At 38.5% G+C, this 24,679-nt stretch overlaps 1 protein-coding gene and 1 long non-coding RNA gene across 9 annotated transcripts in view; one reads left to right on the top strand and one right to left on the bottom strand.

Annotated features, from left to right (window-relative positions):
- The window catches only part of LDB2 (LIM domain binding 2), a 355,462-nt gene that overhangs the window by 161,864 nt on the left and 168,919 nt on the right, over positions 1 to 24,679 (top strand). The gene's annotated exons all lie outside the window — the stretch shown is intronic.
- LOC105856073 (uncharacterized) lies at positions 1,571 to 12,207 on the bottom strand. Its single transcript, XR_012918638.1, has 5 exons — positions 12,119 to 12,207; positions 4,849 to 4,909; positions 3,015 to 3,169; positions 2,242 to 2,388; positions 1,571 to 1,762 (listed from the first exon to the last, which is right to left on the bottom strand). It is a non-coding gene; the product is annotated as an uncharacterized LOC105856073 (long non-coding RNA).

Raw genomic sequence — 24,679 nt, 5'->3', positions numbered from 1 at the left:
TAGCTTCACAATTTCGGTTTGCTAATTCATGTACTATGGAAACATTTGTGTGCAATAATTTTGCCCTTTTTTGTCTTTATTTTCAGTTGGATGATTTGAACTTTAGAGAGTTCTGGGGAAAATTTTTTTCAAAAAATTGATGTTAATTCTTATTGACTCAGTTTAATTAAGAATGCTAATAAATTTAATATAGAAATTTTAAAAAGGCAGAGGAAACAAGGATTCTATATAGGAAGTGGATATTATTTCAGCCAAGAGTACCTCCTGATCATGGAGAAGGTTGGGCACAGAATTTTAAAGGTCATAGACAAAATACGCTGACCCTCATTTGCTACTGAGGACTATCTGTCCATTTGCTCTAATTATCAGTGTGAATAATTAAAAATGACTCTGACTTAACTTGTATTTATTGTGTGCCTTTTTACAGATCTTTGTAGTCACCTTTGTGGCAGGCCATAAAAAAAGATTAGGTTCATCGATTTATTTCCAAGTTTGCAAAAAGTCAAGTGTGCATATACTCAGGGTACATAGGGAGAATTTTATTAGCAGTTTAAAAATATTATGGAGACTAAATATGTAAATTTCCAGAGGATATAGTTTGTGAATAAGGAAGTCTAGGGTTTGTCAACTTTAGCTAGTATTCAATGCTGAATTTTCTCTCTAACTTCTCTGTCAAGTGACTTGAACTTGGGCTTGCATTCCTTGACAGAGTTTCCCATTTCTTAGATCAGCCCAATCTGTCTTTAGACTGCTCCTGTGCTTAGAAAATTCTTCCTTGTTTTAAGAAGAATCTTACCTCTTGATGGCTTATACCCATCCAATAAGAAAATGATTTCAAACATCTTGTTTTTTTGCTGGAATGTGATAATTCCTTAGCAAATGTTAATTACAATTAGCACTACTCTTATTGTCTTAGACATAGTAGAAGAAAAATAGTATTACATACATATAAGAACATTCATATGTCTTCATGATGTATATGGTTAAAGCTGCTTAAATAAGTTAATGGAGATTGGACAAATTCAATACCCACTTGCCCTAAATGAGTTCGGTGTGGGTGGTTGCCATGATGCTAGTAGATCAGAGCTGGTCTCTATCTCTCAACACAGAGATTTCAGTTTGAATCCAGGTGTGTTAGTCAGGGTTCAACCAAAGAAACAGAACTAGTAAGAGATAAATATTAGGAGAATAATTTTAAGGAATTAACTTATATGATTGTGGGGGTTGGCTTGGCAAATCCAAACATTATTGGGAAATCCCATGGGAAATGGCAGGCCGGAACCCTCAGGTATGAGCTGACACAGAAGGCCACAGGTGGAATTTCTTCTTCCTCAGGGAAGCCTCAGCTCTGCTTTTAAGGTCTTTCAACTGATTGAATTAGTGCCTTCTCCTCAAATTATCTAAAATGATCTTTCTTATTTGAAGTCAACTGATTATGGACTTTAATCGCATTTACAAAATACTTCCCACAACACGTAGATTAGTGTTTGATTGGATTACTGGAGATTAGGACCTGGCCAATGAACACATCATACCAGGGTCCACCATGGACTCTACATGATCATCAATGAGCTATTGAAACACTCTGAGTTTAATTTTCCTCATCTGTTAAAGAGGGATTACAATAGTTGACGTTTAACAAATTACAAGAAGATAAATATTTAAACTGGCTTTTGATTATGTTTACAGTAATCTCTAGGAGCTGTATCTGGTTGGTTTTTGCTTCAAGTTGTTTTGTGTCATTGGATTTCAGCACCTTCATCTGTAAAATGAGAACAATAATATTTACCCAATAGTGTTGTTAGAAGTGAAGGAGAGATTGAATTTTAAATTACTGGCAAATTACATATTAGATGATCATACATAACACATAATTACAGAATAACAACCAACACTTAACGAACATTTCCTCTGGGTCAGACACTGATATAAATGCATTACCTGCATTACCTCATTTAAGAGCTATAAGAAATATTAGTAATATCAATAATATAAATACAAATATAATGAGTTCAGTGGAGAAAATTTCACTAAAACCTTCACGAGCCAGGAATGAGAAAGGTGAGATCCGAGGACACTCTAGCATGTTTGAAGGCATCAGTAGGAAGAACAGTAGAGCATGAGGAATATTTGTAAGTGCTTTTTGATACTACAGAAGGCCTTGTCAAAGAGCAATGAGGGTCAAAGGGATGGTCATTCTCATGGAACTGACATAAGGGAAATAAAATTATTTTGACTTACTTCTTTGATCTTCTGATTATATTTCTATCAATCTAATGAGCTCTCCATGGCTCTTTGTAGACACTTTCTTTATAATCAAAGAACATGACTCCCTTCAGCTGGTCCTATTTTCTGTGGAGTTATTTCAGTCTTCCCTAAAGGAGTAATCTGCAACACAAAGTTAACAAAGTGATCATGTAAGAATAGATTCAAACATTTGAATCATGTTTATGTCAAGAAGAAAGAAATATGGAAAACCAAGCAATTCATAAAGGTTGTTTAACAATAGATTGCCCATTGTCTGTAAAACGATTTTCTGTTCTATTTTTTTTTTTTTTGCAATTGGCCACAACTTTTCATGTTATAGGTCATTTCTTCTTACATACCTAATTATTTTGAAATTCACTTTGCAAATATGATTTAATATATAAAACTTCAATCCTGAAAATGTGTACAACAGGGCCAGGAAGTTTAATCTCTGTAAAATGTCTCTGGGATCAATAGTACAAGTGGTCTATAGATATTCATTTAAGAGCAATATATACATGCTCATTATCTATTGCTGTAACATTTCCAAAAGAACACTCTGTAATAGTTCCAAAATAACACTTCCAAGAGATGTCGATAGATAAAAATGCCATTCATGATCAAGTAAGTTTGAGGAAGACTGGTTTCCATAAATTAAACTAGATTATTTGATGCAATACTTCATATAGCTTTTATATTTGACAGTTTGTCATGAATCTCTAAGGTAGAGGAAAGTACTCAATGATTCGCAAAATTATTGATCATACCTTCCTTTCCCTGATTTTTGGAGAAATATCTCAAGGGGTGATGATCTTCAGGATATAATTTGAGAAATGATAGAGCAGTCCTTAGGTCAATGACTGCACAGATGTATGGATTGGCTGCCTCAATTTGCAGATCTTGTTTTGTGCCCATGTGCTATCTAAGGATAGCAGCAAAAATAAAAGGTGTCAGAATAGCATTTACTTTGAAGCCATTAAAAACTCAGACACACTCTCATCTTGAAAAATTCTTTTAAATCATTTTCACTTTTCTCTTTCATTGCATTGGAGTCAGCGTATTCAATGGATTGAAGAGTATATACACATATAAACGTACATATCTGTAAACTTATATGTGACATATATAATTTTATATTATAGTTTTTTCCTCCTAGATTGGCAATTCCCTGAGGACAGAACTCAAGTTTTATTTTCCGAGTAGCTAGTACAATGCACAGCACCTAGTAGAAGCTGGATAAATTATTATTTGGTGGGTCAATAAATATTCAACACTATCCATACTTGACCAGCCACCAATAAAACTCACTTTTATTTGCATTTTTAATCTATATGGGTATATGTTATTAATTTTCCTGTGATTTCCCCATTTTAAAAGATTTTTGTCTTCCTAACAGTGTTTACTCCATAACAATGAACTCATTTTTCCCATTGTTTGCTATCGAAAGATAGAGCTTCTGATTGCAGGAATAAAGCACTGTTATCACAGTGAGTTTCTGAAATTCCTGCCTAAAGCAAAGAAACTTGATATTTTAGTTAACCTTAGCATCCATGTTTTGGGGGAAAATGATACATTTAAGGAGGTTTGAGCCTGGGAGACCCCTTTTACCATTTTTAGAAATACTTAAAGGGCACAAATAAATGTATGTGGGAAGTCACTGATATGATAATTTGGGTAAAATACCAAGCAACATAATCAGTTTAGCTAAGGGAGGGTGTTTATCAAATAAGAGATTTGAATATACTGAAACATAATAGTAAAAGAGTATAAAATGATCACATGGATTCATTATTCACTTGCTGGTCTGTGGGGTAGCTAAATGCCGATGCATTGAGACACACGGAAGATTTTGTGATTTGATTATTAAGATTCTTAAAGTATGAGTTTTAATCATAGTTTGGGATCATTTTTCTTCCCCTGGGAAAACTTCCCAGCCAGTGTAAGCAAGTCAATGAATAATGACTCAATAGCAGCTATTTTCATTGCCCGCAACTTCTCTGGAATGCATCTAATGTGCAGGGTGGGGGGTGGAGTACGTTTTGTATTCAAGGTAACAAGCCAGTTCTCCCCAGCTAATACTCAATTAACCAGGCCTGCTTTTTCTGGCTTGTAAAATAACTAGAGCTATTGTTTCTTCTGTGGAGTCATCTTCTGGTCACCTATTTCTAGTTCCAGTTGAAAGGAAACAGGGAAAGAGTGAAATGGATCTAGTCCTCATGGTCACCTATATTATCATTGTTATTTGCCATCAGCTTGGCCAAAAACTGAAGAAACTAAAGTTACAAACTAAGGGTTGATCTTATCTTTAGGATTCCCTTTTTTCCATGCTTTCCTAACCATCCGTTACTTTGCATAATTCAGAAACATCTATAAACACCTTTTAAAAACTGTATCATTACTTATTAACTCTTCTTCAAATTAGATTTAAATTAAATCCCTTTTTATGTTTAGCTTCATTTTAAACCACAATGTCCATGAAATCATGGTTTTAATAGAATAACACATGTTAAAATAAAGACATGAATATTAAAATTTAGTATGAATATTTCTCTGTAGCTATACTAAATTATTGTGCATACTATAATGAAACAAATACTATACCTTGTAAAGCCTTGTTTCACAGAGTAGGAGTGGGAGGATTCACTCCATGTTCTGAGAAATTCTAGGGTACAGGGTGGGATGGGAGGAGATCCTTTAAGAAGAGGTCAAGGGGGCTTCATTTTATCTTCAAACCAGTTTTTCCTAGTTTATAATTTGGGGTTCTATATAAGATATCATTTGGGGGAAAAAAAAAGAATTCAAATGCTAACTCCCAAATTAGATTTAACAAAAACCACTGATCATTGGTGATAAAAGTTTATTTTGTTTCGCTAAGGCTTTATATATTGAAACATCACTACTTCTGATATCACAAATCCCTCATTTCATAAATAGCTCCCATGCCATAGCCTGGAATTCAGAGCTTTCTACAAACCTCCTTCCCCAGGCTTAAAATACATGTGTCCTAAACAAACCCTCTACTTCATCCTAAATATTCTATTTATTGTCCCATGAATGTAGGCTTTTAGTTCCATCTTTCACTTGTATAATTTCCACATCTCCACCCCTCCAGCTCTTTGAAGACACCATCCCTGGGGTTGCTCAAGGCCTACTCTAGCTGAGAAGTCTGTGCTAACCACTCCTGCCCGTAGGACCCCTGGTGGGCCATGGTTGCAAGACACCCTGGGCCATAGTCCTCTTTGGAGGCTTAGAGCCCTAGACACTATGCATCAAATGGGTTTATGATTCCTTTCTTTTAGGAAAAAGATAAAAACAATTCTAGGTGATTGTTGACTATTGCTCCAAAGGGAGACACACCAAGATCTGTGTGAACCATTTTCAAAAGGATAAACTTGGCAGCATGCTAATAAATGGAACTTGGCATGCCTAAGAAGTTCCTGGATAAAATCTATGTTCAAAAATTATGTTAGTTTGTTGTTAATGCTATGACTAAAGAACTAGGGGAAACCAGCTGTTAACTCTGCCTTAAATGAACTAAGGAAGTTACAACTGGATATCATACCTGCCACTCAGTCTGCCCTGAAGAGGTTATCAAAAAGGTCTACAGCAGCACCACCTCCCCCACAACTTCCGTGCACACATGTTCCTTGGGGCAGACTCCTATTTGGAGGTTGAAAATTAATGATTGCCACCACCCACCAAAAAAAATAAATAAAAGATAAGGTGAGTTGATTGCCCTAATGTGAGAAGTAGCAGAGAGAGAGAGAGAGAGAGAGAGCGCAAGTAAAAGATGGACTTCACAAAGCAGCATGGAATCCTTATTTGAGTATGTACTCTAGAGGCATTGGGCCTCCTGGCTTTATAGCCGGGTAACACAGGCCAGTTGGTGAACCTGTCAGTCTCTTCATTGTCAAAATGTGTACAACACAAGCTTTTACCATACAGGGTGGTTGAGTGGATTAAGTGTGAGTATACACATGAAGCACTTAGAAACAAGCTGATCACATATTAGATCTCACTAAATGTTAGCTATTTGTTAACAAATTGATTGTGTCCTCCCAAAAGATATGCTCAAGCCCTAGCCCTCAGCACCTATGACCTTATTTGGAAACAGGTTCTTTACAGATGTAGTTAAGATCTCAAGATGAGGGCATCCTGGACTTGAAGAGGGCCCTAAATCCAATGAATGGTGTTGCTGTAAGAGAAAGAAGAGGGAGCTTTGAGACACGGAGGGGAGGGCCACAGGAAAGCCATGTGAAGACCGAGGCAGAGATCGGGCTGATGCATCTATGAGCTCAGAATCACCAAGGATTACCAGCAGCCACCAGAAGCTAGGAGACATACATAGAACAGATTCTCTCTCAGAGCTTCCAAAAGAAATTAATCCAGCCAAAATCCTGATTTCTGTCCTTTATAGCTATGAGAGAATAAATTTCTGTTGTTTTAAGTCACCCAGATTGTGATAATATGTTACAGCAGAGGAAACTAATATACTATTCTAACTCTAAGGTGAGGAATCATGCTTTATATTTCCATTTTTTGCCTTCTCAACAGCACCTGGTAGAATTTCCAATTAATAGGCTGGGCTGTTTCACAGACTAAAGTAGAAGAGAAGAATTCGTAAGCCAGATGAGACCTTGGAACCCATCTAGTCTGATGTTCTCATTTTCTGCTTAGGGTAGGTATGAAGCTTGCCCAAAGCTACAGAGCATTGGCATGGCAGCTCAGGGCCTGAAGTGCAAAGAAGGCCTCCAGGGAATCCTTTCAGGCCACTTTCCCCGGGAGAGGTGTGCCTAGTCAGGCAAGGTGAGACCACCTGAGCAGACTTTCTCACATGCAACTACCTGAGGTGAGCAGGTGTGTACTGCTCACCTGTTCATTTCTTGCAAGAGTAAAATTTTTGCTAAAGAAACACACAACCATGTACTTTTCCAATGTCATTCCAAGCAAACTAATACCCTGGTTCTAATAAAGATCAAAGAAAATCCAGTTTCTCAGGATAAACTTCTTCACATGAAACTGTTATTTGATGGCTTTCTGGTTCCTCCCCAGAGGAAGCCAGTTTCCACCCGGTGACTTTCCCATGGCTATTTTTGGCAGCTTGTTAGAAGGAAGCTGTTAATTGCCTTTTAAATATCTTCTCACTAGTGAGTGAGTCCTTCCTGCTCTTAATTTCTCTCTGGCTGTTATCCCTGAGCTACCATTTGGCATTTCCCATGGTCTTAGGCAGAAATAATCAATCTATCAGTGGATATCCATACAGAAGGCGATGGCAAAACTGGAATCAACTTGCACTAGCCACAGTCTACCGCTAGAAAAGAAGCAATGTGAATGTGTTCTTTCTCCTGGGAAGATCAAGATGAGTCATGTGAATGTCAGGGAGCAGAGGATTGTAAAGCATTAGAACAAATTTCCAGGACAAGCTGTGAAACCCATTTGGTCTCTTATCCTATTAACTCCCATAAATGGTATTGCCAGTTACCGCTTACTTTGTGACCTTCGGAAGATTTCTTAACCTTTCTGTACCTCAGCAGAGTTTTCTCATAGGTAAAACATAGATAATAATTGTCTCAACCTAAGAAAGTTTTTATGAAAACTATACAATGATCCATATTATGTATATATAGTGTCTGGCATGTAATGGTTGCTTGATTGAGCTTAGCAACCTCCATTGTCCTTGCTTTTAATCATGTAGTCTTTTTCTTTTTGCCACCCACTCTCAGATCCCTTTGGCTCCCAATTTCTGCTGATGCTATTTCCTACTGTTGGTTCACATCACTTCCTTTCATTCCTCACCTGTTGTTTTTTTTTTAAAAAAAAAAAACACAGCTTTACTGTGTATTTTATGCATGCCATAAAATTCACCAGTTGTACTTAAATGTGTAAGTCAATGATATTTTTTTTTTAGTGTATTTATGAGTTGCGTGTAACTAGCACACAATTTGGTTTTAAAACACTTGCATCACTCCAGTAAGATTCAGTGCCTATTTGTACGCTCTCCATTCCTACCGCTAGCTCTAGGCAACCACTAGTGTACTTTCTGTCTTACAGATTTGCTTTCTTCTGGACATTTTCTATAGGTGATATCACACTGGTGTCCAGCTTCTTTCTCTAAGCTAATATATTTGAGGTTCATTATTTCTTTCAATTGCCAAATAGCATTCCATTATATGGATATACCACAATTGGTTTATTAGTTCATCGGTTATGGACATTCGGGTTATTTCTACTTTTTGGCAATTGTAAACAATGCTGTTATACAACATCTATGCATAAGACTTTGGGTAGAAGTACGTTTTTATTTTTCTTGAAGCGATATCTAAGAGTAGAATTATTGGATCATATGGTAGTTTTACTTTTATTAATAACATCTTGAGAAGTTGCCAAACTGTTTTCCGAAGCATTTTATAGTCCTGCCAGCAATGTATGAGGGTTCCAATTTCTCCATGTTCACTCCAACACCTGTGATTATTTTTCTGATTTTAGCCATCCTAATGGGTATGAAATGGCATCTCACTGTGGTTTTGATTTGTACTTCCTTAGTGACTAGTGATGTTGAGCATTTTTTTCATGTGCTTTTCGACCATGCTCGTAGCTTCACTGGAGAAACGTGTAGTCAATCTTTTTCCCAATTTTTAAATTGAGTTAATTATCTTTTTATTGTTGACGTGTATGAGTTCTTCATATATTCTGGATATAAGTGTTTTATTGGATATATGAATTTTAAATATTTTCTTCAAGTCTGTGGATTGTCCTTTCATTTCCTTAATGATGCCTTTTTAAACACCAAAGTTTTTAATTTTGGTGAGGTGCAAATTATCATTTTATTTCTTTTATGGACTGTGCTTTTGGTGTCATATCTAAGAAAGAATCTTTGCCTGACCCAAGGTCTATATTATTTTCTAAAAGTTCTATTGTTTTATCTTTTACATTTAGGTTCATGATCCTTTTGAATTGATTACTGTGTTTGTTGTAAGATACAGGTTCAAATTTATTCTTTTTTTTGTGGATAGCCAGCTACCCCAGCATCATTTTTTACAATGACTATTCTTTTCTTATTGACTTGTCTGGATACCTTTGTATAAAATCAATTGATTGTAAATGAAAGAGATTATTTCTATACTGTCAATTCTATTCCGTTGATCTGTATATTTATCCTTGTGTTGGAACCATGGTGTCTTTATTACAGCTGATTTGTAGTAAGTTTTGAAATCCCACCCTTTTTTGGTCTTCTGATTCCTAGCCCACCCTCCTAACTGTTCTCCTGCCTCTACTCTTGCAGCCCATTCTTTTCACAGCACCCAAAGAGAACTTTTTAAAACCCAGATCTGACTTGTCATCCTGGTGTAAAGCCTTCCTTGTGACCCTGTCTTAATGAAAGGTCTAAATTTTACCTTGACAATATGGCCCATGCCTACCTATTCATCCTCGTTTCTTTGCACTTCCACTTGCCCTGCTTCATTCATTCCAGCTTGACTGGGCTGCTCACGTTGCCCAGGGTGCCTCATGCTTTAACATCTTAAAGCACCAGAGCCCAGTGCCTGTCCTGGAGCCAAGCACAACGCCCGACACAAAGTAGATATCCATCCTGTAAAGCTGAATAAGCCGTAAGTTCTGCAGTGTTGCCTAGACATCATTTGGCCATTTTTTTAAAAAACTGGTTAATTCCTACTGGAAGTTTTTCCCTGACCAAATCCTCCCCTGTTACCATGCACGTTAATTGCCCTAGAAATTCTTCCATCGTGTTACACTATGATGATGTTTTGTGTGGTCATCCACCCCCCTATATCGTAAGAGCATTAGCCCTGGTCTTGGTGATGCCTGATACTCAATAGCAGTTTTGAATAAATGGATGGATAAATATACATTTTGAAGTTTCAGAAAGAGCCTCGGTTAGCCAAGGACACCTCATAAGATTTGTGGGGTCTGGAATCATTGTTGATTACAATAAAATTATTCCCAGCCATAGGGAAGAAGGGTGGAGCCTTTTGGCAGGTTCCTGAGCCCATTACTTCTCCCTCCCAGCTTCACATCTTTCCCTGCTGACTCAACGTATTACTGGGAGATGGTTCTGGGCCAAGAAACAGTGGACTAGAAATGAGAAGAGTAGAAAAATTAAACCAGGACGATTCTTGGCATACTGATAAATCTCTGCCTGAATATTGTTTAGGGAGAGGTTGCTGAATCTCATGTCCCTGTGCAAATCAAATTCATATCCTTGGAGACACACTTTTTCTTATTTTCTTAAATTAGAGATTAAGAAATTAAATTAAATCAAATCCTATTGATTACTAGGGGGAGGCTTCCTTAGGTTGCTTTCCACTTTTGAAGTCTATTTTATTCCATCTCAATAGCCATTATCTGTCTTTTATTCCACCTTCTGGGGTCCTGTCCACAAATAAATAATTCCAGATTCCTCAGGATATTTCATTCTTCACAAACTCTTAGTAATTTTCACATCATCATGTTATTGACGAGTCTAACTGCAGGAAGAATGATTTGACTGTCAGATGCCAGAATCTGAATGAACCACTTCACTTTGTAAAGCTGTCGGTTGATTGTACTGTCAAACAAGGCATTCTTCTAGTATTTTGCAAACCGCATGTATTCATGGCCATCCCTTCTCTTCCTCGCAGGCCAGCAGAGAACATGTGGAGAACGAATTATCTAACCCCACCCTGCTGTTTTCAGCTTACTTGGCTGATTCGGGAGTGTTTCGAGTTTTATTTATAAAGGCAGAAATATTTGTTAAAGTTGTTCTTCTTCCCATCCCATTGCTTTCCATTTTAAACTCTATCTTGATATATATATATATATATATATATATATATTTTTCAAAGGATTTAAGCTGCAAGTTGTGCTTATATGTGGCAAATTTCGCATTATATATGCCAAAAGATTTAAGCTACAAGTCATTAAGAATTTAAAAGAGGCTTAAGTCTCCTAATTTCAAATGATCTGTCTTCCTTCATATCCTTGTATATATCAGGATCACAAAGCCAAATGTCTCCAGGGGCAAATGGATGCATGAAATTGGCCAGGTAGGAACTTGGTAAATGGCAGAGTTTATGCCCCATCTAATGGACTCAGACCCACAAAGATCCAGATATATTCCCACTGGCATTATTAGCACTTATACTATTTTCTAGATCCTCTGATATCAAGGAAGGGTAGAAGCTGAATTTGAATTTTTCCAGTGTAAAATATTTTTATATTAATAATTTTTATGTTAGGAGAAAATTCAAAATTTAGAAAAACAATGTGCAGATCAAACACTTCTGTAGGCCATCCATTGGTGAATTCTTATACAAAGGGGTCCTTACCATGCAAATATCTTGTGAATCAAAAGTTTATTTTAGCTCATTAATTTAATATATTCAGTGGATATTGATTGAGCACTTTTTTATGCTGTGTGCTATGTAATATGAACTCAGTGTGAGGTAAAATAGAGCCTATATTTTCATGGAATTGAGAGTTTAAGTCAGGTGTTTGAGACGTGAGGCCTCTTGGTTTATAAACAACAGGTTGAGTTTCCCATTGGGCCTTGAGGCAAACTCACAATAGTTTTGAACCTCTCAATGCATATTACCCCTTGCAGATAACTTTTGTTTGGTCACCCTTTCTATTCAAACATCATCCACCATATCTGAATATATTAAATATCATGATTTTTAAAATAACTCATTAATTGAACACATATTTATTCATTTAACTTATTCAAGAAGTATGTGTTAGGCACCTAGTCTGAGCTAGGCACTGGGCAAAGAAAAGAGAATTTGGTGATGGATGGGACAGGCAGCTTCCATCCTCTTTCCTCTTTCCCTCTCACTCCCTCACTCCTGTGGGATTGTACCCACCTCCTACTACTTACCACCTCCCTCTTCTGCAAATCCAGCCCCAGAAGAACTCTCCCTCTTCAGTCAGCATTTATAATTTCACCAAAAGCCTTTCACACAGGCCTGAGCCTGAACAGAGGGCACAGGGATGAGCTGCCATTGAAACTGAATGCCCATCTTGGAAGTAAAGAAAGCGATTGGATAGTTCTTGCCTCTCAAGTATTAGAGGCACCAGGGCAGAGGGAGTTGGCTTGCAGAGTGCTGACTTGTAGAGTAAGGAGCACATTATTGTTGTCACCTTTTCCCTTTATTTATTTATTTATTGAGTCAGGGTCTCTGTTGCTCGGGCTAGAGTGCAGGTGGTGTCTCATCATAGCCCACTGTGACCTCAAGCTCCTGGGTTCAAGGGATCCTCCTGCCTATAGGTACACACCACTACACCCAGCTAATTTTTCTATTTTTTGGACAGATGGGGTCTCTCTATTGCTCAGGTTGGTCTTGAACTCCTGGCCTCAAGCAACCATCCCACCTCGGCCTCCCAAAGTACTAGGATTACAGGCATGAGCCACCGTGCCTGGCCTATCTTTTCTTTTTAAATGAAAGTCAAGGTGTTGCCCTCTCCAAATTCCCATTGAGGAGACAAGTGAGTGTCGGGGGAAGGTAGCTCCAACACAGAGAGCACAGGAAGATTGAGAAGGGAGAGGAAGGCTCTTACAGGTCTCTGTATTATCCCTAACATAATATGTGTATCCACTTTACTGTAATTATTTGTCTTTTCTATCCACTCTAAAGTTTGTGAAGCAGGGACCACTTCTACCTTGTCCTAAGAATGTATCCCCAGCACCAGAAGCAGAGTCTGGTTCACAGTAGAAACATCATAAATGTTGACTGAAGAAGGAGAGTTCCTCTGGGGCCACATTTGCAGAGGAGGGAGGGGGTAGGTGGTAGGAGGTAGGTACAATCCCACAGCAGTGAGGCAGTGAGAAGGAAAGAGGAAGAGACATGTGTGTGTGGGGGGGGTGGGGGGCTGGCAGAGTTGGTGTCCTGCAGGGTGAGGAGGTAGAAACAGGTCCTGGAATGGGCTGACCATTCTGTATAAGAGACTTTCTTTCCAAGGTTGGATGTAAGTCAAGGATGCCTGCGGCGAGCTTCTCAGTGAAAGATGAATTACCACCAATAAGGCACGGTTAAAAGAATGGAATTTCCAAATTAGATGAAACTCGCTTTGTGAAGAACAAATGTTACCGGAGCCATCCAAGGTCACCGTGTGTCAGTTTGAACACTGGAAATGGCTCATTTGAGGCGCGCACGCAAATCGTTCGCACTCCGCATTATCTGCGTTTGCATGTAGAGCTCCTTGCTTCCCAGCTGTGAGTCGTGTGGGCCTCTGCGAAAGGTCAGTGTATAATGATACAACATCTTTTGTGATGACATTTTTCACGGTGTATTTTTCTACCCAAGATTTCTGAAAATCAATCACCCCATTTTTAAGCATTTCTTTTTCTGTGCTGAGGCTGGAGCAGCTGGGTGTCGGAATTTGCCATCAAACCATTCACCCATCCCTAACCTTTAAATGTTTGGGAAAGAAAATTAAAAAAAAAAAAAAAAAAAAAAAGACCGGTGTAAAATAATTTAGTAACCCACAGAATTCATTTAGTTTAATTTATGCTAATCATGGTGTATTGGTGTACTGGCAGATAAAAATAAAGCTGGTGGAGAAGATTGTATTGAATAAACTGCAACAATTAACCCTCGAAATTATCACGTGGAACGGTTTTAGTTTGCTACTGAAAATAACAGCCCCAACCAATTGTCTTAACTAGTGCTGATTAAAAAGCTGATTAAATTCCAGGATTTATTTTATATTACTCCCACGTCCATTTGGTCATTTTGTGTAATATTTTAATTATAGGTTTTTTTCTCCCTCTGAAAGGTTACAGAGCAAAATTAGAATTGTATTTCATTATTGTGCTCAATTATTTGCCAAAATGTATGTCAGAGAAAGATAGTAGTACTCTTATATGTCACAGGTGTTAAAGCGAAGTTCTCGGTGATATGAAATGACCCAAAACATTGTCTTTGGGGTTGAGATAATTCATGAATTACCAGATATTATCTCATCAATTTATTCCCTAAGCTTTCATTAATGCAGCTTCTGTTCCCAAATTCAGTACAATAGGATTATTATTGATTTTATTAGGAAGAACAAATAAATTGAAATTGTGAATATTTTGTCTAAAAGTTTTATAGACTTTGCCTTGCCCTGGATTGTTTGCCAGAGTGAAAGTAATCATTTACCTAGAAGACTGGAAGATATTAAGGGTAGAGAATTGTGTTCAGCAAATGTAGATAGCACATCACTGTGCTCATGCATTACACTTAGCAATAATGAGCTAGTTCCTAGTCAAGGGACCCTTTCACCCAGCTGCCATGAGGTATCTAAGGAGAGTTGCCATAGTTGTTTATTATTTTCAATGTTATTAGTCACTCAGCTATCTCCTACCCATCATTGAAAATACAGCCAGGTATCACCTGCTCAAAGAAATCATCCCCCCCCCCCCGATTTCTCCCAGGTGGGAGTTAGATACTCCTTCTTTTACGTCCCCATAGGGAGAACCCTCTTTCTATCCATCTAAACACTTAACACACCAAACTTCAGATGCCTATGGAATTGTATCTGCCATCGTAGCATAAACGACCTAAGAGCAAGAATCATGATCCTGCTCTTCCTAAGTCTAGATCCATTCAGGTGGCTGTAACAAAATACCATAGGCTGGGGGCTTGTAAACAACAGAAATTTATTTCTCATGGTTCTGGAGGTTGGGAAGTCCATGACCAAGGTGTTGGCAGATTAGGTGTTTGAGGAGGGCCCTCTTCCTGGCTTGCGAACGACCACTTTCTTACTATGTCCTTACAGGGCAGAAGGGGCAAAAGAGCTCTCTCAGGCTTCTTTAATAAAGACAATAATCTCATTCACAAGGGCTCCACCTTTGTGACTTGATTACCTCCCAAAGGCCCCACCTTCTCATACCATTACCTTGGGGGTTAGGACTTCGACAGAAGAATTTTGGGATAGGGTGGGTGATAAATATTTAGTCCATTACACTGTGTATTAAGGACCTAACATGAACTTAGCACAAAGCACAATCAAAAAGGCTTGTTGAGTAAATAAAAGAATAGACAAATTCTGAATTATTTTTACGAGCATTGTTTACCAGCATCCCTCAACCATCCAAAAAAAAAAAAAAAGTAAATATCTTCTCCAAAAATTTTAAAAGCAGCATCTGTGCTACTATTATCAACAAGGTTTGCCTGTTTATTTTATTCACTTAAAAATATATATTGTACAGTTACTGGGAACACTGAAAGGTAATCTCCTATGTATTCTATGGATGTCATTTTTAAAGCAGGATTGCTTATTCTTCTTAAATTCATATATGATAGGAGAGAGGGGACTAGACTAACATTGGGGACTAATGATAGAGTTGTGAGCTGTTGAATATTATTCACTGTAAACTGTGCTAGAAAGTAAGGAAATGACAGTGGACTAGCTAGACCCTGACCCTGACTTTGCAGAGTTTAAATCATTCAAAGGACAATAGAAATTGATCTAAGAGCTAGTATATTGCTCGGCTGTTGTCCCAATATTGCTGCACAACACCCAAACTGGGTGGTTTAGAGCAAGAAGCATTTATTTTGTTCTTCCTGGGGCTATGATAGGCTAGGGCAACTCTGTGTCAGGCTGCAGGTTGGCTGGTTTGGCTTCAGACCATAGTTTGGCTTTAGTGCTCCTCATTCTCCTTGGAACAACAGCTTTAGGTCATGTTGTTCTCATAGTAAATTGCCAGAGGGAACAGAGACCATGGAACTTCCTGAGACCTCAGCTGAGAACAGGTACCTCATCACTTCTACCTACTTTCCACAGATGCCATGTGGTCACATCGACCTTCAGTAGGTGGGAAAACATACCCTGCCCATTCTAACAGGAGATGGGCAAAGTCAGATGCCACAGGATGTGGGTGTGCAGTTGTAATGCCAGGAGGGCTTGAAGAAGTGTGGACACTGCTTCAATCTACTATGGCGAGGTAGGAAGGGCACACAACTGCTTTTAGTCTTTATAACAACTTTCTAAATTGTGCATGCTGGTATTTATGTAAACTATTAAAGCAACATATAATTATTTCATAATTAATAATCAAAGTCATTTTATTCCTATCATAGAGGTGGAGAATTTGAGCAAGTTAAAGATTATAGCGTAGGCTGCCGGTGGGACTGCAAACTAGTACAACCTCTATGGAAATTAATATGGAGATACCTTAAAGAACCCAAAGTAGAACTACCATTTGATCCAGTAATTCCACTACTGGGTATTTACCCAAAGGGAAAAAAAGACATTCTATAAAAAAGACATCTGCACTCAGATGTTCATAGCAACACAATTACAATTGCAAAGATGTGGACACAATCCAAGTGCCCATCAATACACGAGTAGATTAATAAAATGTGGTATATGTATATCATGGAGTATTACTCAGCCATAAGAAATGATGAACCCCTTGTACTATCCCGGGTGGAGCTGGAGCCCATTCTTCTAAGTGAAGTATCACAAGAGTGGGAAAATGAGCACCACATGTACTCACCATTAAATTGGTACTAATTGATCAACACTTATGTGCACATATGGAAGTAATATTCATAGAGCATCAGGCAGGTTGGAGCGGGGAGGAGGAGATGAGTAAATTCACACGTAATAAGTACTGTGCACAATGTCTGGGCGCTTGGGCACGCTTGTAGCTATGACTTGTGCAGCACAAAGGCAATATATGTAACCAAAGCGTTTGTATCCCCATCATATTCTGAAATAAAAAATAAATAAACTAATTAATTAAAAGATTATAGTCTAGGTAGGTAAAACTTCCTCTTAAACTAATGATCCTTGTACACAAAAGATGTAATTAATTGAATAAAATTACTGCCAGAATCACAGATCTAGAGGAGATATACAGGACCTCACCACGTCCTCTTTTCACTTTTATTTTCCACCTGCCTCCCTTACTGTTTCAGGAGAATCAATTCTGAGAGAGCAGTCAGGGCTTCTACATGTTTAAGTATCATCTGGGAGTTTTGAATCTATATCCTTGTCCTCCTCCCCGCAGAGAGCCTACCCTCTACTAGTATTTGATCAGAGGGTTTCTTTATGTGACTATGTCATTGACCTTGAGAAGAGACATTAAACCAGCAGCCCAGCCCATTGTTTGCAAATTTTTCCTTGCTTTGAACTTTAGCCAGGATTTAGTATTTAACCACAAATCACACGAGCTATTCAAATAGATATGTATAAAGAACAAGTATGGGTGTGAATGGGAATGGGAAAGTGAGTAGAGATTTATGTGGCTTGCTTTTGATTTTATCATCTACTTTCAATTTAGGCAGAAAATCTGTGGGCAGTTTATATCTCCTGCACCATCAAAAAATAACAATTAACAATATTATTGGTAGTTAAACCCTACTTTCTAATAATAATAACAACAATAATATAGCTATATAGATTGGTTACAATTTTTGGTAGCAAGAGAAAGAAACTAATCTTGGTTAATTTAAATAAAAAGGAATCTAGTAGAAGGCTTTCAGGGACTTCTAAAATTGATAGGAAACGGAGAATGGATCTTAGAAAAGATCAGGGTTTTTTACAGTTCTGGAGGCAAAAGGAAACAGAAATAACAATAATGGTCTTACACGAGAAGAGACTTTCTTAGACATTATGAATTAATGCCATGTTTTTGGTCTTGTTGACTATACTCAAGATTTAGATTCCAGGGAAGAAATATCTGGCTTAGCGTTGGTCCCACCAGATATATCCAACTGGAAGAAGTCCTCTCTGAAGGAAAAACGTTTGCTGTTGGATAGAGGAATGGTCATTGCAAAACAAGAAACATTCTCTACAGTAACTTGATAAATCCTTACTAAATTTTGGGCACTGCCGACAAATTATATCTATTTTTCAAACAATCTGTGCAGTTGGTGGATCATTCCTTGCACACAAATAAGTAACAATGACAACTATGCACGCAATAAGTTGGCCATATACTAAATGCCAGGCTTTATATATGTGATTTGCTTTGCATGCAGAAAAAATTAACTTCAGAAAAGTTAAATATATTGCCACTCAATTAGCAAAAAAAGCAGTTTTCTGACTAACTCTAAGATCTGTTTCTGAACACTATCATGTGCTGAGGAAACTGATGATCAGAGTGGTTAAAACCTTGCCCAAAGCCACACAGCCAATCAATAGTAGAGACAGCATCTTAGCCTAAAGCTCTTCTCATATGTCCAACTACTTTCTGCCCATCAGATGACCAGTGGACCTGAACTGACTATGACAATGACTTTACTGACATGTCCATAAATCTCAGAGAACCCCAGGAAGCTCTCTGTTCTCCCCAACACCAATCCATTCCTGCCTCTGCCGCATCTCTGAATAGTGCCTTCCACCTGGAACATTCTGCCCTGCTCCTTCCCTGACTGGCTGCTTCTCAGCCTTCATGACCCTGCTTGAATATTAGCTCCTCCCTTTGCAGACATAACTGGTTTCCCCATTTTCTATAGCTGCCTCCCCTTACTCTTCACAACATCATCTTGTTATAGCTATTGTAGCCCTTATCACTTTCCGAAATCATCTTGCTTATGTTGCCATTTCCCTCTCCAGGTCGACTTGTTCAACACCTATTTTCTCCATTGCTTGGCATGCAGGACTTGGCATGCAGAAGATGCAGAATAGGCATTGCGTTGATCAAGTATAGAAATACACAGGAAGGAGAACCGGCCCAGACTTGGTGGCCAGGAATGGCTTCCTGCAGGATGCCACACTTAAACTTAGCCATTTGGATTGAGTAGAGGTGAAAAGGGGAGAGGAAGAGGTTTTTCTATACAGGGAATTGTTTGCATGGGGCATAAGTGAGGGGAGGGAGAGTACACTGGGCACTCAAAGGCTAGGAGCAATGCACTATGGCAGAGTGGGCAGGATAGGGACAGAAGTTCATCAAGAGAATGATGAGTGGCCCCATACGTTATGGTAAGGAGTGATGCTGCAGCCACGCTGCCTGTCTGCCTACATGGGCGTGTGTCTGTGCAGCCACTGGTGGGCCTTGACCTCCCACGCCAAGCCCCATGCAGACCAGGAAGATGCATGGACTTCAGCAGCAATCGTGTTTGTGTCCCCTGAATGAAATAGATAGGAGGAGAATGACCCACACCAAAGGGACTGCAGGGAGAGGCACTTGGACAAAGAAAATAAAGTCCAACAAAACCTGAAACATAGAGCAGACTCTTTCACCTTCGATTCCTTTCTTCCTTACCTACTTCTTGAAGCTGACCCTGCAAGAGTGCATCCAGTAAGAGGGACAGACTGAGCTTTGACGCTAACTTAAACCAATGCACCTGTCAGGGGAGGGGAGCAGGATGGAGCGTGCAGGGCAAGCAGTTTGCATTTTTCATCTCATAGATATTTGTTAGGAAATAAATTGATAATCAAGGAGAGAACTTTCCAAGTTCGTGCAAAGTGTTGGCACTTGAATATCTCAAGCCAAATGGGAATAAAATATCTGAAACTCAAAGGATTGTACATTTCAGTTCTTTTCTCCTTAGATCTTTTTCCAGGATCCCTTCAAGGACTTCTTTTCTCCTGAAGGAACCTTGGTCTTTGTTTCATTTTCTCCCCTCCTCCTCCATCTCCAGATTTCTAGAATTTTAAGAGTTATAGATCTTTTGAGTTATAAATTTTTCCTTTTATAAGACAGGGACAATGGGCTGAAACAGAAAGGGCATTAATAGCGACAGCAATAGAAATAGCAGTGGAAATAATAATATCCATAATAATAGCAGCAGTGACGGTCACGGTAACAGCTTACGCTGGTGCTCACTCTGTGGCAGGTAAAGTTCTTGTCGTGTTACCTATATTGCCTTCTTGAGTGTTAACATGATCTCTACTCTTACTACATCCCCAACTTACAGAAGAGGAAAGCAAGGACAAGAAAGGTTAAATAACGTGAATAGTATCACTCAGCAACAAACGAGTGTCGGAAGAGGACTAGATCCCAGCCAGCTGTGCACCTAGCGCATGGGCTGCAGCTGCCCCCAGGAAGTTAATCAGACCTGATACAAGTCCCTGTTTTGCTTCTTATTAGCTATGTGACTTCCAGAGGGTGACTCAACTCCTCTTTATTTCAATTTCCCCATCTACAAAGCGTGGGCAACAATGGGGGTTGTGATCCCCGTGTTCTTGGTGCCATGTATGCTAAGTGCCTACCACGGAGTACAAGCTCCCTCTAGGATAGCTGCTCTTATCATTTTATTAATATCATTACTAGCCTAATAAGGAAACCACTACAACGTTGAAGCCCATGGACTTATGCAATCACATGACTGCCAGGTAGGGCTTGGACAGTCACTCCACTTTACTGTTTTGCAATCCACTTGTGCTTCACTTCTGGGAACAAAATGGGTGGTGAGGCTGATCCACAGACTAAGCCCATGATCGTCAACTCAGGGGGCGTCTACTGAGCCTTTAGGTCTTTCTTGTGAAGGCTGAGGCCCCCTGCTAAGGATTCTGGTGGAATCAGAATGACTATTGAAAGAAATTTATTTTGCCCTTTGCTTGTCAGATAATCTGAGAGACAAGTGTGGTTTTAGAAATGCAACATCATATTCCCCGCATTGGTTTGAATCCCATCTCAGCCACTTCCTGGCAGTTGTAACCTCGGGTCATTATTAAACCCTTCTGTGCTTTAGGTGCCGCAGCAATAAAATGGAAATAATAAAAGTTCCTCCCTCCCAGGACTGCTTTGAGTAACAAATGGGTTAATATATGTAAAACACACTTAATGCAAAATGAGAGCTATTTATATTAGTATTGTTCAATGTAGGCTGTGATTTGCTCGCTCATTTGTACCTTTACTTGCCTTAGCTGATGAGAACATTTATTCCGGTCTATTCAGTAGGGGGCTTTAACTTTTTTTATGAAGTCATTACCTAAATTGTTTTTGTGTTCAAACTGGTCCAGGAGATGTCAGCAGTGATCGCTCTCACTCACAGCCCAGTGGGGTTTTGTTCCCACCTCTGGTCCTCCTGCTTTGTATATTTACAAGGGGACACTGGGCGGAGGACCCCATGGCCTTACCAGCACACGGTCTGGTTTCTGACCAGTGTGGCTTGTCTCACTCCAATTCAAGCCCATCTTTGCAGGCATAATGTTATTGAATATGAAATGTCATACAAAATAGAGTAAACATGACATGTTTTTAAAAAATCTACTGAAAGTCTCCAGTGGGAAAGTAAGTAGTGATTGTTTCTCGGGTCAGAATGTGTTTACGTTCAAGTAAAATAGGAGGTTGGGTTTTTTCCTAAGATATTGGACCTCTCAGGAAAAGGATATCTTCCTACATGACAAAAAAATATATTCAACATATAATATATAAAAATTGTATTTTTGTACAATTTTTGGACAGATTTTGTACAAAAAAATTGTATTTTTTCAAGACTTACCTTCATTGAATGTGGAATTTTCAAGTGGAAAATGAGAAGTTAATCATTCATTAGGGCTGCCAAATAAAATATAGGGCATCTAGGCAGCATTGGAGATGTATTAACACTAATAATTATTACAGGTTGAGTATCCTTAATCTGAAAATTCAAAATCTGAAATGATTCAAAATCCAAACCTTTCTGAGTGCCAATGTGATGCTCCAAGGAAATGCTCATTGGAACATTTTGGATTTGGGATTTGGGGATTAGGGATGCTGAACTGTAAGTGTAATGCAAATATTCCAAAATTAAAAATAAAAAATCCTAAACACTTCCGGTCCCAAGCATTTTGGATAAGGGATATACAACCTGTATTCGCTGTTTATTTGAAATTCAAATTTAACTAGGTGTTCTGTGTTTTTATTTGCTAAATCTGCCAACCCTACTATCCATGTGTTCTAAGTAGATACAGCATCGGCCATATTGGGAACAGAGTGCATCATGGGAATTCTTGCCTATCTCAAGCACTTCTCTGTTCCCTCCCCAGAGAGAAGAGAAGTGAGTGATGTAAGTCTGAAGTTTTTCTTTGAGCTCTAAATGATCATTTTCAGCTATAAATCTATCTCTGGCCTTTTCTTCCTTGTATCTATTCTCCATAGTTTTTATTTTTGAAGGTTGGAGTTATTGCTTATTTCTCTCACAATTCTTAGTGCAGTTTCTTTATGTCTCCAGACACTCTGTGTACCTCTCCATCTCAAATATTCACCATGGGAACATATCTCTATTTGCATAATGGATGTTGATACAAGGCCATCATATACCTAATTACATAATAAAAGTCAGTGGAAAATGATATTGATACACAGAACTTATTTTATAGGCAAACTCACAGAAGTACATCTTATCCCCATGAACTGGAAAAAATACTTATCACTTGATAATATCATCAGGGAATGATGTCTGTACTAGGATTTACTATGTAATTAGTGATGATGCTTATCATGTCGTGTTGGTTTGACTTTTTGCAACATGGATAAAAAAGAGTGGGAGAATATTTTATTTCAAACGTGTTTGCTTTATCATAAAGTCATGAGAAAACACTAGAAGACAGTCTTGGGCTCAGTATTAAGAGGACTCACAATTTAAGGGGAAGAAAGTGCAGTCTCCTGCAGATGCTATCATATCCTGCTCTTGGCTTCTGCTTCTTCCACTCTACTGCCTGGACCACAGTTCCTCTACCTCTTTTTTGAACAAATGAGTCAAAAGCTGTTTAACAATATAAAGAGCTGCCTCTTAAAGTAAGAATTCCTGGAGGCTGAAGAAGAGAAGCTGGCTAATCTATCATCAGAGGTAACATGACAGACATCTGGTCATTGATTAGAAAGTTTTCCTTGGTTTTCTTTAAGAGCCCTTTCTTGATCAAGACTCCAGGAATTCTGTATTCTATATAACTTTGTTCATGATCAGACCACTAAGATGCTTATTACATGAAAAATAAACCATTGCCTAGAAATCATAAAGGAAAACAATAAGTTTGCATTTATATAAATTATAAACTCCATATGGCAAATAAATTGCACTAATAAATAAATATGAAGTAAATAAATGAAAAGAAAAATGACAAAACAGGAAGAAATATTTGTAATATGAACCACAAAACAAATTTCCTTAATTTACAAAGAGCCCACAGAAAGAAATAAGAAAAAAAATGAACAACCCAATAGAATAAAGGGCAAAGGATATGAAAAAAACAGTTCAGAAAGGAATGCAAATGACCAATAAACATATGAAAAGATGTGCAACCTCATTCATAATTAAAGAAATTCAAATCAAATACAATGAGAAGAAACCTATCAAACTGACAAATTAAAAGTTTGATAATAACGGGGACCTGTGAGGTGTATGGAAAGGGCATTATCATACACTACTGCTAGGTGTACAAATGGTGACATTGTTTCTAAGGATAATTTGGCAATATCTATCAAAATTATATTGCTGAATTCTTTGACCCAATAATTCTACTCCCAGGAATTTTCTTTACTAATGGGATACCCTGTGTATCAAAATATATGTTCAAGAATGTTCAGTGAAGTGTTTGTAATTAAAAACAAAACAAAACTGGAAACTGATTTGTCAACAGGAAACTGGGCAAATAAAAATAAACTATTTGTGCAATCCTGTTGGATAAAAACAGCCATGGCATAGGTCTGTCTGTATTATTAACTGAAAAAAGTAGAAGGAAGAATGGGGTATAAATTGTGATCCATTGTATTTAAATATAAAGAAAGAATGCACACACACAAAGGGGAATTCATTTTTTCTACTAAAACTTACTCAATATCTACAATGTTCCAAGCACGTTTATAGGTGCTGGTACTGTGATAGTGAACAAATTTCTCTCACATCATCTTGTTTTAATTTGCTTTAATTTAACTTACCACTGAGTAATCAGTCTTGCTTGCCTTTATGTATTTCTTGTTTTCTGTCAGTCTATCTGCTGGAGTGTCAACTTGATTGGAACAGGGACTTTGTATTGCCCACCACTCTGTCCCCAGCACTGGGTAGGGAACCACAGAGGATCAGTGATGGGAATGTCACTCCCATCAGGACCAGGGCAAAGTGGGCTCAGGCAGAGAGAAGGCACATACGAAATGCCCAGGAAGGCAGGAACACAGGTGGTGAGTTGGAGAGCTGGTGGCCAGGGAGAGTGGAGGAGAGAAGACGGAGGAGACATAGGTAGACAGTAGACAGGTGGGCGAGACTGTGGCGGGGAGTTAGCCTCAGTCTTTAAGTTTCATAGCATTTTAAGCAAGGGAGTGACTGATCTGATTTGTATTTTTCCAAAGTCCTTCCAGGTGCCTGGGGAAGGATGCACTGAAGAAGGCAGGAGGTAGCAGAGAGAGGAGTCAGAGGCTATGGCAGGGGGTCCCTGCAAGAGATGCTGGCAAGCTGGGGAGAGCTTCTCAGAGGATGCAACAGGCCTGTGATTTGGAAGAACAGAGAGCAGTTAGTTACTTGCAGATGGAGGAGAAGCTAGTCAATCCAGACAGAGGAAGTTGTATCCTTCTAGCTTTGGG

This window comes from Microcebus murinus, chromosome 3 (genome assembly GCF_040939455.1).
Source record: "Microcebus murinus isolate Inina chromosome 3, M.murinus_Inina_mat1.0, whole genome shotgun sequence".
NCBI lineage: Eukaryota > Metazoa > Chordata > Mammalia > Primates > Cheirogaleidae > Microcebus > Microcebus murinus.
Note: the sequence above shows the minus strand (reverse complement) of the source record. Positions and strands in the feature narration are given on the sequence as shown.